Raw genomic sequence first — 12,627 nt, 5'->3', positions numbered from 1 at the left:
TGTGTGTCATATTTACTGCGGACTTAAATGTAGATATTTATATTTTTAAATGCAATAACTTACATCATCGGTGACATTTTATATATCAAAATATTCATTTTTGTAGTCAATTCTGATCTTTTCTGTACACAATTCAGATGGTTAAAATTATTAATATAGTTTTGGTTCGCCACTATGGGTAATTAATTGGTCACGGTTGGTCCAAACTCGCAATGCTTACAACTGACTTTATTATTATGTCAGGGTGGTGACATCTGGCCGTCAACTTGTAAAGAGTTTGGAGTTGCAGTCTCTGAATGATATGGGATTTTCCAAAAGATATGTGCGGTGCTTATAGGTAGGTTCCTGTTTTTTATTTTAGTACAATGTTGGTTGATTTGAAGTTCTTTAATTAAGCAGAGCCACTTTGTAACAGATATCTGAGGTGGTCAATAGCATGAAAGATCTTATGGATTTCTGCAAAGGCCAGAAAGATGGACCTATTGGTATATGTTGTTTACCTTTATTTAATTTATGGGTTCATTTAATATATTATCAAGTTTAAAGTGTCAGTCGCCTTTGTTGCCAGTATGGTTGCCTGTGTTTAGCTGCAACTACTTCTGAGCATCCGAGTTATATTGTTCTCTTGTGCATCATAATCCTGTCAACCAGACTTTTAGGCCTCTAGACGCAACAAGGAAGCTCCAGAGAGCAAGGGCTTATTTAAGGTTTGTGATTATGTTTGTTTTTGAAATGAGGTTTGTGATTTTTTTTCTTTTATTTAGCAGAGTCCTGATGGAGATGTTGTAGAGTGTGTTTTATCTCACCTTGAACTAGCTTTTGATCACCCCCTACTCAAAGGGCAGAAGCCATTGGTACTATACTTGCTTATTCTGCTTCCATTCAATCAATGCCAAGCTTTGTTTACGACTATTAAGTCAAATTCGTCGCCTAAATATTAATCATGAATGTCGGTGATAAAAGTTGATTATAGTTTTCTTCTCTAATCAAAACTTTCAAGTGTTAAAAATCCATTATAGTGCAGACCAAATCAGAGCCAGCATAATGCTTTCTTAAGTCTAAAAGGTTTTTTATGTAGGAACCACCTGAGAGGCCAAAACATAATGAATCAATAGATTTTTCGACAGAGGTTATTCAGGCCTGGATGAATACAAGTGAATCATGTCCTGAAGGAACTATTCCAATCAGAAAAACTACAGAGCAAGATGTTTTAAGAGCAAGTTCAGTCAGGAGATTTGGAAAGAAAGTTCGACGAAGAGACACCACAAGCAATGATCATGAGGTTGATTCTTTACTCAGTTTTAAAATCCGATAACCATTTATATTTAGACTGTGCAATTAAACAACTAATTTTTCCAAGTGGACTTTCTAAAGCTTCTCATGGAACAGAACCTTTCCTTCTTAATGAATTATATATACCTACACTTTTTTTTGATACAGAAAACTATATTGTGATACAGAAGTTATCAATTTATAGACAAATCTGTCTATATAGTTCTTAACTGATCACAAACTATCACAATGTTGATATTGTTAAACGAAGGGCTAAGCAATCGAAAAGTTCACATAAATACAATTAAGCATGGCACAAATCTAATAAGAAGCTGCATGCCCTCTTTTTAAATTGTGCTTCTAATTGAACTATGATCCTATGACTAAGCATGCAGTAGCATTTGCCACTGGAGATCAATATTATGGAGCTAAAGCCAACATTAATGTATGGGTGCCACGAGTAATTAATTAATACAAATTCAGTCTATCACAAGTGTGGGTCATTTCTGGTTCCTTTGGAAATGATCTTAATACCATTGAAGAAAATGTGAGGATCGTTACAACATCTTGTATTTGACTTAACTATAAGATGATTACTGGTCAAATATTAAATCTGCTTTAGTAGTTTAATTCCAGTCACTTTCTTTCTTGGATTATCAGCTTGGTTTGCTCGGCTTTTACACTATAAATGTGGTACAATTCTTAAGATGGAGTGCGCACACACACATACACACATACTCAATGTTATAAGATTTTAAGGGAAGAAGTCAAGCAGGCCGCCTACAACTGACAGTTTGGCTGATGCTTTGGCAATTGCGCAACATCATGATACAGTTAGTGGTACTTGCAAGCATTAGAGATGTTTATAATGTCGGATGTAATAACCAGGGAATTTGGGTTTTAATGTTTTTGATTGGGATGTTTATTTTAGACTTGAATATATGTACGAATTGAGTTTGTTAGATTGAATGTTAAGAAATTTGCTATCAATGTATCTTTATATTTCAGTCGGATATTTTTGGATATTTTTTGTTGGGATGTTAGCATTGTTTTGGTTTTTTTTTGTAGATGCAGTTGGTTCCCTGTGGCTGTAAATAGAACCATGATGGTATGCAATTTACAGAACATTAACATCACAACGGTACATGTAAACCGATGTAAAAAATGTACAAAAGACATCATGTAAAATTATATTAAATGAAAAAGAACTAAAAAAACCGATGTGAAATAGTCATTTGACATCGATTCTGAAAAGAAACTCAATATGTTTTAAGTCAAATAACACCGGTTAGAGAAATTGGCTGATGTCAAACAAAAAGACTTAACATCGGTTTCGTGAAGAAAACCCATGCCTTATCCATCATTTCAAATCGGGGGGCTAATTTAACCAATGTCTGATCAAACATTTCACATCGGGAAACTAATCTAATCGATGTCTGATCTAGCATTTCACATCGGTTTGTTCGAAAGAATTTTAATAAATGGCTTTTAGAGCTTGTAGGTTTCATGTTTTAATGGATAAATACCTCATAATATACTCATATTCACCTAGAAATACTGTAATATAAGCTAAAATTTGTTGCAAAGACATCATATTTAATCTTAAAACTGATGTATAGCACTGTAATAGACATCGGTTGTTAACCGATGTCAAAGGCTGATGACGTTTAACATCACATGCGAAGACATCGGTTCAGATTTTTTTAACATCGGTTCTGAACCGATGTCTGATCCCATATTTCTAGTAGTGTAAATTCATGTAAACACATAATATTTATTTAATAATCACAAATATTCACATAATTTTCCCGAATATTATAATTACCTTGATCACTTGGTGGGTTTATATGTGTTATTCTAAGTAGTGGGGTTGAGAATTTACCTGATTTTCCTTCCACTATACTAACCAAAATATGCATGCAAGGCTATGCTAGTAATTTGGCTAGTAGAAAAGATGTTAGTGGGGGTTAGAAATGACATTAGTGTCCCTCTCTCATTTTGGATGATCAAATACATGCATGGACAAATTAGTAATCAACAAATTTTTATTCACATTTCCAAATATTATTTAAAAGAATGATTTTTATAAATAAAAATTTAATTTCATAAATCCCAAAAATTATACCATAAAATAATTTGGAATTTTAGAGATTTAATGATATCACTTTTATCAATTTAAAATAAAAATATTTTGAAAACTAATTTTCATCATAAACCATTATCTTTAAAAAAATCACACACAAATGTCCAAATAAAACACCTTACGTATCAATTTATACTATTCTTCTATACTAGCCATATAAACACATAATCAACTCTTATTCATACAAATATTTGATAATGTACTATCAATTATTCATATACAACTTAGTTACAAATAATCAAATACCGGTTGTTACACAAATGAAGGTCAGTGTCATCCCTCAGTTTAAAAAGAATATTGTAAAGTTGAAATTATTAACTTTGAATATAATTTTTTTATTGAATATAATGATACATTTCATTTTATATGCCTTAACTTGAGGAATCACCCCACATCTTGGAGGTCGACTTTACCGGTAGTATGTTGTTGATGCATTTTCCACCATCGAACAAGTACGTTTTTGGTGGTTCCGTACAAATCAGACTGCACTCTATAGTGACCTTTATATTAATATATGTGATTCTATACAAACTAAGAACTCTGATAGAACTAATGTGGGAAAAGCTTCATCTTACCGGTTGGATTTATTGGATCATATAGATACATGCAACAAAACTTTCAAGATGCATTCACAGTTTATTGATATATTGGACACCCGGACATATTTCTTATAATGACATCCAATACAATCTGGGAAGAAATCATTCAAATGATGAAACACATTCCTCAATGTTCCCCACAGAATTCTCCTGACGTCATAGCACGTGTTTTCAAGTTAAAACTTGAGCAAATTATAGACGACATCAAGAAGAAGAATTACTTTGGTGTTTGTCTAGGAGGTAACAATCTCACATCACATCTATTATTTTTCGAATATGGTAATTTTACAATTAACATAATCTTTATCTTCATCACAATCATGTATGTAGTCGAATTCCAAAAGCACGGACTGCCCCATGTATATACGTGTGAAGGCGATCCTATGAAAAAATTCAGGAAGATTTTGTATATGGTTGGATTCGGCTTCGAAGCGCAACCTTTAAGTAAATGTAGATAAATATGTTTGTGAAGAGATCCCTGATCCAAATGAAGACCATGTTGTTTATGCTGATGTCAAAAGTCACATGATACACAGTCCATGTGGTGTTGAGTTCCCTAGGTCCAAATACATGAAGCAATTTAACTGTATTAGACATTTTCCTAAAAAGTAATGTTCTCTATTTCTTGTGATTTAATATTGCGAATGATAAATATGCACGTTGCTCACAAATTTATCCTGCAGGTTCTCTCCCAGTACTATATTTGGTCAATCCGGATTTCCAATATATCAGCGTCGAAAAGACCAGAATATAGTAACAAAAGGCAAAACAATTCTGGACAATCAATGGGTCGTTCCTTACAACAAAGATTTATTGGTTAAATACCAATGCCATATGAACGTGGAGATCTGTGGTCATGTGCGCTGTCTAAATTTTCTATTAAAGTATTGGCTTAAAGGTCATGACAAAGCAACAATAGAAATTCGAGGAAGGAAAAAGAGCCACCGAATCAGGAGAATATATTGATGAGTGTGAAGATGAAATTCACTCATTCTTTGAAGGGAAACATATTTGTCCAGCTGAGGCGGCATACCATATATTTGGATTCAACATTCATTATCATCCAGTACTTGTTCTTCATCTCTCATTTCATTTACCGGGAAAAAAAGAATTGTACATTTTGATCAAATGAGCCTTTGTAAAAATTTGATGCTAAAGAGATGCAAAAACTTAGTCAGTCAGAGGCATTTTTCCTTCTGAATGTAAATGATACTAATGCAAACAAATACCTTTATGATGAGATATGTAACATCCCCAAATCCGGGTTCATGATTGGGTATCACCAAATGACTTTAGACAATATAATCATGTATATTAAATATATATAAAGATAACCCCTCATTATTCCGGATCTCTTACAGGTTATGATATGAAACAAGAATCTAACCTTCTAGAATTACAATAACTAAATACAATTCTATTACCTCTTCACTAACTCCCTTATCTTATATATTCTGACATCTCCAATTCCTCGAAGCTGGGATTTCTCCAACTTTGTTGTCTATTAAAAGAACATTCTCTTTAATCCTCATTCGAACTTAAAGAAATAATAATTCGTAAAGCAAGAGTGAGCCAAAAATGCCCAGCAAGTATCATAATTGGTTTCCAGGTATCAGATCAAAGAAACTTCTAGAAACAATCTTTAAATGATTTCAAAACACTTTTATTTATTTTAAACAGTTGAGCAAATAAAAAGAAATATCGTGAAATAATAGGGAACGTTTCACTGATTCATTTCGTGAATCAAATCTTTGTTTGTTTTTATAACCATAACTTTCCATGAAGGAATGTTGTTAATGGAGATCAACAACAAATTAAACTGGATACTAGTACCAACATATGCACTATAACCCGCTGATCAGTCAGGATATAGCGCAAATCTATACCCAACTGTATTGACACACCAACATAAAGGGTACCCAGGCACTATGGCCTAATAATCAAGGGTCCAGCCTTCTCTGGCCCTTAGGGTCCAGCTCAGTCCTGACCCTCATCGTAACCATCCAGTCTGTAGAGTATTTTTATATCAAATCACTTTGATTTCAAAACATCCCGAATAAGGGTTCGCAAATAACCTGAAATTATAGGTATTTGCTCAAGAGATCAATCAATAATAGAGGAACAATAATGAAGGGTACTTGCATAATTAAGAGTAATTACAGCGAAATATAAAACATTTGACTATTCTGAACTTAGAATAGGAAGGGAATATTTGCAGTATATTAGAAGAAAGTTAAGAATACTTGGGTAATAGATTTTATAATGAATATCACTTGAACGATAAGTGAGGGTATGGATACTTGCCTGGTATGCTCAAAAACTTCTCACTATAACCCTGGCTTACCACTGCTGGATACTGACTCCTTCTAACACTGGACTACACTCCTTGCTATTTGATTCTATGAACAAAAGGACTATCTTAATAGACATAACCAAACTCAATTGACGGAACTATACGTCTTGACGTCTACCTGATCCTTTATAACTAATTATGGCATCTTAAAACTGTAAACATATAGCATGCATATCACATAACACATAATCATTTTACTCATATAACACGTAATCAAATATTTCATGTAACACATAAGTCAGATCGTCAAAATTCAAGTCTCAATTTGTTCAGAATTGAAATTAGGTCAATAATAATGTTTATTGATCAGATACCGATTTGGAATGACTCGCAATTTAAATAACCTTGTAATATAAAAGAAATTATGCCTCAAAAGCGCAATGTTTTTCTGAGTCTGTAGGCGTTCGTTTCGTATTAAACGAATGAACGATTTATTTATTATAATTAAAATAAGATTAAATCAATTAATAATATTTATTAATTGATTTTTAAATACCCAAATATATTTTTAAAAGCTTAAAATAATTTTTAGGATTTATTTGGCTTAATTATGAATAATTATACTTTATTTAATTATTTAAAGTAAAATTAATTGATTAAATAAATTAATCAATTAATTAAATCCTAAATATTTACCTAAAATAAATTATAAATAATTAAAACAAATCTGGATTTTTGAAAATAACAAAAATTAATTAATTTTTGGGAATTTAAAAGAATTTAGTTAATTATTAAATAATTAACTAAATAAATTTTGGAAATCAAAAAAGGATTTTAGAATTTACAAAAAAATAGAATTTTGATTTAAAAAGAAAACAAAAAATATAGAAACAAGTTCTGTACTTCTGTCTTCTTCTCCACTGCATCATAGGGCGGGGGAACAGGAAAGTGGGTGGCCGGAGTCTGTGGGGGAAGATGAACGGAGGCTCGCCGCTTTCTGGAAATTCTAGATTCTGCACGAGTCCCGGTGAACTTCCGGTGACTCAACGGCCCCCAATTCCTTACGATTTCTCATGGTTTTCGATCCCAAATCCACCCTTATCACTCCAGGAACCCAACCCAGTCTTTATCTTCTCCAAACAACCCCGGGAAACTGCTTCCCAGCCATTTATGGAATGAAAGCTTTCAACTCATAACTATTTGAACTCTTCTGTTATTTTTCTAATGAAAATATCAAAGTCCACCTTCTCTTTTCGCTGAATTAACGGCTACCTCATTAGCCTTGCTCAAATAATCACTAATCATGCAACTATCATTTCTATCCAACTCCAATTATTCTTTATCTCATATTTGGCTTCCTCAAATTGAAGATATATTTCATATTATTGGGGTCTGTGCCGGTTATATGCCTTCTTTCCTACAAAATCAATACTTCCCCTTCTTTAGTCCATATGCTAACATTTCTAGCTTCTATCATACATCAGATACTTGTATTCTTGAGTTTTCTGGTAGTTTGGAATAATTCCCACTGTATCGTCATTTTATATTGGAATACCTTCAAGTCCTTTAATAAAACCCTCTTGCAGGTGATAAAATCTCTTTAATCGTCTAACAACATCCATATGGGCATAGTTACTAATCTCTTTTCAACATCCCTTCTTCATCCTCTTCCTTCCTTTTCTTTGCTTTTATCTTGAACCTTTAGTTCTTGAAAACATTCTTTTCATTTGCATGTACAAATAACTTTTTAATCCTCTTATCTATTACAAAAAGGCATACTCAAAAGGTTTCGCACGCTTGCAGTAACATCGCGCTAATTCCCCTAAATTTCTGAATTCTACTGGTGTTCTTACTTCCTCCAAATTTCTAATTGCTTTGAATTCGGATCTGAAAATCATGTCAGAATTTGACTTAATCTAATTGGAACCAATTTCCATCTAACTCACCATAAGTTGATAAAATTTACCAGTTAACTCTTTTAATTGATCAGTTAAACCAATTGACGACTAGCTAAATAAAATCAGAGACCAATTATATAAACTCAGTTTGGCTACAACCACTTCTTTCAGAAACCGAGATCGCAATCATTTGGAGTATCATAAGGAATATTAGTAACACACGGAAGTATACTTTTTCCTTTAAAAGTAGGGTATTTTTAAAAATTTGGGCAGCATCTCCTCTGTATCATTGACTACCAGTCGGACTCAAGCCGACACCAACAATCAGCCAAATAACCAACAACCATATAAATCCACCACCATCAACCAAACTCATCGTATCATCATACTTCAGAACATATCATATCGATAACCACATATACTACTAACTAACATGACATACGTCTTTTAATCGGACTAAGACAAATGAACAATAATTAGTATAACTATACCTTTCCTCAATTCTTTTATAATATCCCAGTATATAACTAATGAATATTTATTTTACTGTTTCTCCAAAAACTTTATTCATTTATTCCAAGATTCTTCTATCTCTTTTTTTTCACTTCAAGCTCTCTAATTAACAATTCATCTCACTTATACATGCTCATAAATCCGTTCCAAAGAAATCTTTTAATCTTATTTTCCACGGCTCATACCTGTATATGGATAATTTTAAGAACCTATACTGCATGTTTCACCCGATCAAACAAATCCTCTACCCTTGAGAATATACGCTTCTTCTCATTAATTAACTTGTCTAATTTCTGATAACCAACACATGGTCTCAATCCACACTATCATATTCTATGAAAAATCATTTGGTTATAAAGCGTTACTTCTTAAAAGATTTAACGCAGTTGGATCACCAGTTCGTTATCTCTATTTATATTTTCCAATACGGAACCTTTGTCGCTGGCTCAGTCATGGCTGTCAAATTCACCATAACTCATTAACTCGAGTTGGGAAGCCTAACAATTTCTTGAAGAACACATTCAAAATTCATTTAAAATTTTCTTCGATTCTCAACCTTAATGACAAGTATTTCTTACAAGAGTGAGGTGTGCTTCACCTTCTTACATATTAAGCACTTGTCTGGGTCATTATTTAGAATTCCTTCATCTACTTCTGTTGTCCCGTCAATTGTTTGCCTCGTCTGGTGTACGCAACTTTACTTTCTTATTTATATGGTTAATTTACCTCATACGGTTTGCTAACTACTCCAATTCACGCAAAAATCTCATACTTGAAACCTATCATGTATACAGATTTTTGCTTTTGATTTGATATCGTCGTGACAACCACGTTATTGGCATAATGATTCTTCTTTGAATGTATATGTCCACCATTTATTGGCTTGCAATTATCTAGGCTCAACATGTAACTCTATTTGCTACACGGGATCATTTCACTTCCTTTTAAATCATTCAAAGAATAGACCTCACACAAGAAGGGAATTTGTATATCTGATATTGATTGAAAGCTTTGTAAAGAACAATAGTGCAACAAAATAATTGGAAGAATTCATAGGTTCATAATCATGATTTGAAAAAGAAAGAATAAATGAATGATTTAGATATAAATGATACAACCATATTTTTACTCAAGATGGACAGTCTTTGATACTACATGGCATATAGCATATGATTGGGTGGCGTCCCACCAGACTCTTCGTCATTTCGACAAAGCGTCACATCATAACACTGCTTGTCTCGATCAGAAAGCAATATTCTGAGAAGAGAAATAATTTGAAAGGGATACAATAAATTTTCTTTTCTTTTTGTCTCATATATTTACCACTGATAGAAGTTCACACATATTCAAGAATCAAAAAGAGTATACGCAGTCGCAGAAAAGAATGACACCATTGGTCGCGATCTACGTTTCACTTATGCATACTTTCAGGGCTCGTTCGAGTAACAGATTCCAAATCGACGTCAGATGATAGATTCAGAATATCTTCTGGAAATACATTTAATATTTTAACAATCTGAGCATAATTGTCTTCTCGTTGAAATTTTTGTCTTAACTTCTTACTTCTTCCCTGCCATGTAAGTCTTGTATTTTTAGCGTCATGCTTTCATGCTTGATACTTTAATAATTCAACCATAATCGCATTCTTACGGAATTTATAATCATAATTCTGAATTTCTTCTATGCCGCGTAGCATAATTTATTGATCATGCAACACCTCGATTCTGTCGAAAGAAATATTATTCTTCTTCAATCGTCTAGAAGATTCCTCCATTTTCTTCAATCATCCTCGGGCTTTTTTTGGGTAAACGAACATTTTTAAACTTTAATAATTTCATAAATTGGATAAATAATGTTTCTGCACATTGATTCAATTGTTGATACTATTAAACAAAGTTTGCATTCTTCTTCCGAGAAATGTTTAAACTTCTCCATATTAGCGGGTCTACTTGGTCCTCTGAACTAACAATACCGAGTTCGATAAAGTATTCTTCCGGGTAGTCTAATACTTATAACAACAAGAACTCAAGTAGCAATTCGACAACCAAATTTTAAAACTTATTTTGTATAAAGATCTTTTAGAAGTTTGTTAAGAAAATTTTCTTTTTTAAAAAAAAACTTGTTTTAGAATTTGAAAATCACACACATGGTCGTCATTACTATATGAGTTGTTTGTTATTCTCATAATCTACTAAAAAGGTACCTAATTAAAGAAACGAATATGTAAGGGTCCATCCACTTTGGTATATCTTCTACCCCTTCTTGGGTTCATTTTGCATTCATTAGTCAATGAAAACTTTATTTACCACTACATACTATCTTATTCGTAATTCTAACTCCACTGCTAACACCTGGTTTAATATTTGATATTCTCATTGTCGTCCTTGATTTTGTAATTCAACATTCTAATCTGTAGATAAGGTTGTATCTTCGCATTAACTTTAAGTATACCTATTAATATAAGTGTCATTCCCTGCGCGGTGCCAGAAAAGTGATAAGAAACTTCTCTCAACAGTGGGGCCTTTGAAACTTGCAACATTGGCTTTCCATAAATTTCAATCAACTCGTTGCCTCCAGTCTGGAGCTTATTCTACTACATTCTAAATTAAATTATACTAAAACTCATCTATCTCTCTTTATACGAAATTCTCAAAAGAATCACTCTCAGTTTTATTTAAAACCATATGAAAATCAGAATAACTTACCCAGTCCCCTACGAACTGTCGACGCTTCACAACTATAGGATGTGGGAACTCAATATATCTATATCATCAATGTAACGACTGGGAAATTTACGTTTATTTTATATCATAATTATAATAAAATATGTGTATTACTATGTCATTTATGTGTGATTATCTGATAAACCCTAACTGTTATGTGTTACGTGTATTCCATGTCATTTCTGTATTTTTAAGGTATTTTTTCAGATATTTTATTATGCATTCATAGGTTTTATTTCAAACGTTTTACGACCCAAATAATGATTTCAAAGCCAGTATTTCAAATAAAATAATGGGCCTTATTTTTCATCAAATGACTTTTACAATCGCATTATTCTGAACATCTAGATATTTTATAAATTTTCTCGTTTTGCGAAAAATGACTTTTCCGGGCCCCATTGGGTGTCAAAAACCCCACAAAATTCACATTTTTATTTTTATAAAATTATAGGACTTTCATTTATATTATTTCTTTGCATTTTTATATTATTCACAATTTTTGGGAATTTTTGGCATATATATTGTATATATAAAATATTTATAAATTAAATTTTAATACTCAAAAATTATAAAATTAGGGGCCTATTAATTTTAAAAAGTGTAGAATTAGGGCCTTAATTTTAATTAGCCTAATTTTTATTTAATTAATCATAATTAACAATTAAAAATCAGAAAATTCTTTGAAATCGGGTCGGGAAGAACAGGTTCGGGTCAGGAATTCAAGTCGTGATTTTGATCTGATTACAGCACCAAAACAAGTAATTCGAGTATCCAGATTGAAGGTTTTGATCTGTTCTTTCTGTTTCTTGCATCAATTTCACGTTTTATTGCATCGTTTTTGATTTTCGATTTCTAGGGTTTATGTTCGAATTAGGGCTTTTTGATTCCAGGGTTATTTTGATGTTTTGATGATTGAAATAGCATGGTTATGTGATTTACAATTGATTCATGGTGTTTAATTGATGAAACGATACCTAGATAGCAAAGTACGATTTATAGGGTTTATGTCGAATTTTCAAAACACAACTCGATGATTTCTGTGAATATTTGATTCTTGTAATGATAGGGCTTTGACTGTATATGTTCTTAGCTTTAATTTGCACTATAGAACGTTAAGTTTGGTTTACATAATCGAAAGATGGATTTTTGGCCGGAGTTCTTGATGGTTTTGATCGGAGAAATTGTT

The 12,627-nt window shown here is 32.4% G+C and overlaps 1 long non-coding RNA gene across 1 annotated transcript; it reads left to right on the top strand.

The window, feature by feature from the left end:
* The first annotated feature begins 249 nt into the window (after positions 1-249).
* On the top strand, positions 250-1,330 carry LOC141716836 (uncharacterized). Its single transcript, XR_012573386.1, has 3 exons — positions 250-485; positions 768-854; positions 1,079-1,330. It is a non-coding gene; the product is annotated as an uncharacterized LOC141716836 (long non-coding RNA).
* The last annotated feature ends 11,297 nt before the right edge of the window (positions 1,331-12,627 follow it).

This window comes from Apium graveolens, chromosome 4, assembly GCF_009905375.1.
Source record: "Apium graveolens cultivar Ventura chromosome 4, ASM990537v1, whole genome shotgun sequence".
Taxonomy (NCBI): domain Eukaryota; kingdom Viridiplantae; phylum Streptophyta; class Magnoliopsida; order Apiales; family Apiaceae; genus Apium; species Apium graveolens.
Note: the sequence above shows the minus strand (reverse complement) of the source record. Positions and strands in the feature narration are given on the sequence as shown.